This window comes from Hordeum vulgare, chromosome 4H (assembly GCF_904849725.1).
Source record: "Hordeum vulgare subsp. vulgare chromosome 4H, MorexV3_pseudomolecules_assembly, whole genome shotgun sequence".
In the NCBI taxonomy this organism is placed as follows: Eukaryota; Viridiplantae; Streptophyta; class Magnoliopsida; order Poales; family Poaceae; genus Hordeum; species Hordeum vulgare.
In genome coordinates this window covers 60,670,376-60,676,375 of record NC_058521.1, presented here as the reverse complement: position 1 = coordinate 60,676,375, position 6,000 = coordinate 60,670,376, and positions in this window count along the sequence as shown.

Genomic DNA, 6,000 nt, shown 5'->3' with positions numbered 1-6,000 from the left:
ATCGTCATTTTCGTACCATTCCGAAGACACTCGTGATGTCCCGTATCTCATCCGGGACTCCGAACAACATTCGGTTACCAACATCAATAATTCAACTATACCAAAAACGTCACTGAACCTTAAGTGTGCAGACTGTGCGGGTTCGAGAACTATGTAGACATGACCGAGACACTCTCCGGTCAATATCCAATAGTGGGACCTGGATGTCCATATTGTATCCTACATATTCTACGAAGATCTTATCGGCTGAACCTCTATGTCAAGGATTCACACAACCCCGTATAGCATTCCCTTTGTCCTTCGGCATGTTACTTGCCCGAGATTTGGTTGTCGGTATCGCCATACCTATGTCAATCTCGTTACGGGCAAGTCTCTTTTTACTCATTCCGTAATACAAGATCACGTGGCTAACTCTTTAGTCACATTGCTTGCAAGGCTTGTTTGTGATGTTGTATTACCGAGTGGGCCCTGAGATACCTCTCCGTCACACGGAGTGACAAATCCCAGTCTTGGTCCATGCTAACTCAACGGACACCTTCGGAGATGCCTGTAGAGTACCTTTATAGTCACCCAGTAACGTTGCGACGTTTGATACACACAAGGCATTCCTCCGGTGTCAGTGAGTTACATGATCTCATGATCATAGGAATGTATACTTGACATGCAGAAAACAGTAGCAACAAAATGACACGATCATATGCTACGTTTATAGTTTGGCTCTTGTCCATCACATCATTCTCCTAATGATGTGATCCACTCATCAAGTGACAACACTTGTCTATGGCCAGGAAACCTTAACCATCCTTGACCAGCAGGCTAGTCAACTAGAGGCTCACTAGGGACATTGTTTTGTCTATATATCCACACATGCATTTATGTTTCCATTCAATACAATTATAGCATGGATAATAAATGGTTATCTTAAAATGGGAAATATAATAATATCTATTTTATTATTGCCTCTAGGGCATATTTCCAACACTGCATTGTTGTTTTTGTAGATATTTTGTGCAACATCAGTATGCAATATACTTAAAGCCTAAGAACTGAAAGAGAGAAGAATAAGATTTAGAAGATGTATGTCATACATTGGCATTCTTTGTTGCTTTACCTCCTCTTGACATCTTACTAATGCCCTGGCCACCATGCTAATGGCAAGATGCAAAATAATTAGAATAACTTAAGAAGCAAAAAACTGAATATAGATGTACACATAATGAATCACAATTAATTTTTCATCTATGATTCTGGAACATTATGCAAAAGAAAGACTGAAATAACAATGTGAAGGCATTTTTCGTCTTGGTGAAAGTAGCTGCCCTTTATCTCTTAGGTTATTATCTCGGATAGTTTTACTCAATATTGAAATTGTTATATATGTCAGACATCATTTCTAGCATGTGTACGCACTGGAAATGTGCAAAAAAATCTTGACGCATGAGAGCAGAGATGCATTGTGAAAATAAGCCTTAAAAGCTTGCAAGATATGTAGTGCAGTAACCTTATTTGCACTAGAGTTTTCCTTCCCTTGTTGCACATTTTCATCATGGATAGAAGTCTCTTTGTTCTATGATAGAAGATATATCATATGATTTGAAATAATTGTAATAAACATTCCTACCATGAGATGAGAAAGTAACAATTGATTGTTGCTCAACCATATTGGACTCCAAACTATACATAAATGAGCATACCTTATCCTTAGAAAGGCGTTTGTTTGATAGTTGCATCTCCATGTCATATATAAACTTTTCCTTGATCTGTAATGAATGGCAAGAGGTGATTAATTTCTATAAAAGCAAACAAAAAAAATATTAATGCATGCATACACTACCATCACATTCTTCTTCTTCCCAACAGTACCAAGTTGTTGACTACGACTGTCGTTGTATACTCTTTGTCGATTGAAAAAATAAGAAAATGGTCATATTTATCTAAATGACTTGGACTTTATTATTGTAATATTCTAGAGATAAATATTTTTTGTTTCGAATTTTTATTGCCAACACAAAGAGCATCTTGAGATGTAGAATGCTGACCAAAAGAATCATGTAACGAGAACCTAACAATTAGTACATGTATTAAATAAGGGAGAGCATTCTAAAGGTAAAAAAATTGCTCTTTTTGAAACAGATTCAGAGTTGAGAATAAATAAGCAACCACAGCTACGCAATGAGTATCTAGTGTTTTATATTTGATTTCATTGGTGTATCATCATAAAAGTTTGTACGCCAATCTTCTCAAGATTCTCGACATTGGTAATAAGTTCAGAAAGGGAAAGAGTTAGTAACCTTATCTGCACTAGTGTTTTCCCACTCTTGCTGCACATTTTCATCATGGACCAAAGTTTCATCGTTGTGTGACAAAAGATATACTATCAGATTTGCAAGAATAATAATAAACATTCGTACTGGAAAAATGTGTGAGTAATTACAAATTTCTACTCAACCATGTCCGATTCCAAACAATATATCAATTAGCATACCTCATTCATAGAAGGACGTTTGTATGATGGTTGCATCTCCATGTCATTGAGAAATGTTTCCTTGCTCTTTAATGAATGTCAAGAGATGATTAATTTCTTTAACAAGAAAATAGAAATGTATTAATGCATCCATACACTACCATCACATTATTCTGCTTCCCAACAGTACGAAGTTGTTCACTATGATCGTCGCCATAAATTCTCTGCCTATTGAAACCAAACAAGATTAAGAACATACTTGTAAAATGGCTTCAAAATATTTATTATACCTTTCTAAAGACACATACTTTTCTTTTTGAATTTGTCTTGGCAATAGAAGGAACATCTCGAGATGCAGATATCTGATCCAAACAACCCTGTAACTACTACCTAAAAATTAGTACATATACTGAATAATGGATAAATTCTTCGAATTTACCTGTCCTTCAGAGTTTTTGTTCTTCCCTTTTAGTTCCAAAATCTTAACGTCTTGCTTTTCCACTTTGTTCTCCAGCTTCTTCATCTTCAGTCTAATAGCCAAAAGATCTTCATTCGATGTATCCTCCAATGAACTAAGGTGTATATTCTAAAAGTGGCGTGAAGTTGACACATCAAAGACTTGATTTCGATCTGGAACACGTCCCGGGCCACGAATATGTCCACGCTTGTCTGCGCCAAGTACCGCATTCAAAACATCTCCTTTCCATGTTGTCTTTCCTCTACTAGTATCTACTAAATATGGATTCTCCGCTATACCCTTCTTCAAATCAACCTATATACATGAATAGTGTATGTCAAAACAATGTGCTAAACAACACTATAATTTTGAATAAAAGTGTCGATACTATACCACTTGTTCATTCATTTTCTTGTCGCTATTATGCTTATGTGTATGAATGTATAAGACAGCCATGTGTGGGTACTTCTTTTCTGGATCCTTTAGTCTCTGTTGTTCACACGGTTAATTTATTAAATACCTGCAGTACAAATGCGATGTAGAAGCATATAGCTTGAGTTCTCATAAACTGACCAGGTCTTCTCAAACTCGTGGAAAACTCTTAGTTCCAGACGTGTGTTTGGACTTCCTCATTGCACAATTTCTCCTATTTGTCTCACTTATCCCCTATCAATCAATTGTATAATGTATGCACAAGTATTTTTCAGAATCTTGCACCATGATTGAGCAACATGTACATAACAAATCTGGTGACTGTATACATACATGTGCCTTCGGGGTCATCCAATTACTGACAAGAGTAATCCACTCGTCCTTAATCACACCCTTTGGAACATTGGTGTTAATCGCTTCCATGCTCTTATTTGCATCAAAATACAATGCTTTCAGATCTGACTTATGTTCCCTCCATCTATCCCCAATTTTTTTAAGATAATCTTTTCCATGTGAGGAGGGTAAAAAATCTCATCCACATTTCAAATAAAACTATGTTTATGATAATGCTAGTATGTAAAGCATAATGATGTCAGCAAAAGAGATTTAATGTACTCTGAATATACCTTTACTTGCGCTAGTATATCCCTTTTGTTTCTTTGTTCATTTGTCTTTTTCTCTCTCTCCTATTAGCTTTCTCCAGTCCTTGTAGCTCAAACTACACAGTTTTCCATTCCTAGCAACTGTGCCAAGAAAATTCCCAAGACGTGCAACTTCTTTTACAATTGGCTGGTTTATATCATTGCACTGGACCACAATTCTTTGTCCTTTCGGAAGATTCCATGTTTCTTTAACCTTGTCCTCCCATGCTTGGTTGTTTCTCCATTTTCATCTAATCGTGCATAAATTTCCAAGACATTTATAATTAATCACACATAAACAACTATGTTAATTATATTTAGATCTGCAGTCTGAGGAACAACTGATAGTGTCAATCACAAGTTTATAGAGCTTTAAACTAATACCATGATGGAAAATCACCCTTAATACAAAAGAAGTGAATCTTACAATAGTGCAAATACAGGAAGCGGTGTACTGTTGCATGCTGAAGCCTATTGCCCAACAGTTAGTGTAGCTAGCCAAGTACAAAGTTTAAAGGGCAATGCTTTCCGTATGGTACATGGCTTAATTTTAATTGTTCCGATGACCATGGTCCTTACAGCCATACTATACAATATCACATCTAAAGGGTTACCATTCAGTTGTGTTTTGGAGAAGATGGTACTGCAATGCTGATTCTAATTCTAATTTTTTAGAATGTCTAGCATAGTCTCAAAAGGTAATTACCTTGTTCATTAGCAACAGTGTTGTCCTGGTACTCTTCATCATCGCTATCATTCAAGCCTTCTTCAACATTACAAGATGATGGTTGAACATGAGATGACTCAACATCTTTGCACATGGTATTCTAACGTTCAATATGTTTCCCAATCATGTATTCATCAGTGCATTCAACAACATGTAGTTTACTTCGTGCCATATCAACTCCAGGAGGAAAACCAACGCAAAAACTGAAAAAAAATGTAAATTAAATCAAACTAGAATCGGAGGTGACCCATAAAGCATGATTTATTTCCATGTTTCAATCGTTTGGACCATGCATCTGCACCGCAAGGTCGACATGCAAATTCTCCATGCACCTTATGTGAAGAAACTATTCCTAAAGCTGGCAAATCATTTATAGTCCACAACATTACTGCTCACAAAGTAAAGGTTTCATTTTTAGACACATCATATGCCTGAATTCCATTCAGAAATAATTCTTTCAAGTCATCTAAAAGTGGCTAGAGAAAGACATGAATATTATCGCTTGGACTTTTGGACCCATGAATTATCAAAGATAGCAAAAGATAAGATTCTTTCATGCACAAGCATGGCGGTAGATTATATATTACCAAAACAACTGGCCAACAACTATAACTAGGAATCAACATACCATATGGATTAAATCCATTATTACTCAAGCCAAACTATATATTACGACAATCAGATGCAACTTTTGAGTACATTTCATCTAAAGCCTTCCATGCTAGGGAATCGGCCGGATGTCGTAGTGCACCATCCTTAATGCGCTCTTCATCATGCCATCGCAAAAGAGGTGTTGTCTCTTTGCACATGAACAATATTTTCAACCTATCCTTTATTGGAAAGTAACGTAAAACTTTGCATGATGTTGCTTTTTTTCTTTCCTTCTTTGTTAACTTTGTCTCCGGTGCTTTATCTTTCCACCTAGAGGTCTTGTAGATTGAGCAAAAATCATCATTTTCTATGCCTTTCCAGAAAAGCTGGCAATTATTTGGGCAAGCATGAATTTTTTTATAATCTAGGCCAAAATTTGAAACAATCTTCTTAGCCTCATAGAAATTCTGGGGCAACTCATTTCCGTTTGGAATTGCCATGCGTAGAGTATCAAGTAGATCTCCAAATGACTTGTAAAACCATTTGTTCATGGATTTTATATTAAACAAAATGACAAGTAATGATAGCTATGATAATCCACATTCCGACCATAAAGGCTTCTTCGAATCATCATTCAATCTGTAAAATTCCTTAGCTTCTAAATTTGGTCCATGTTGATTCGGTCGAT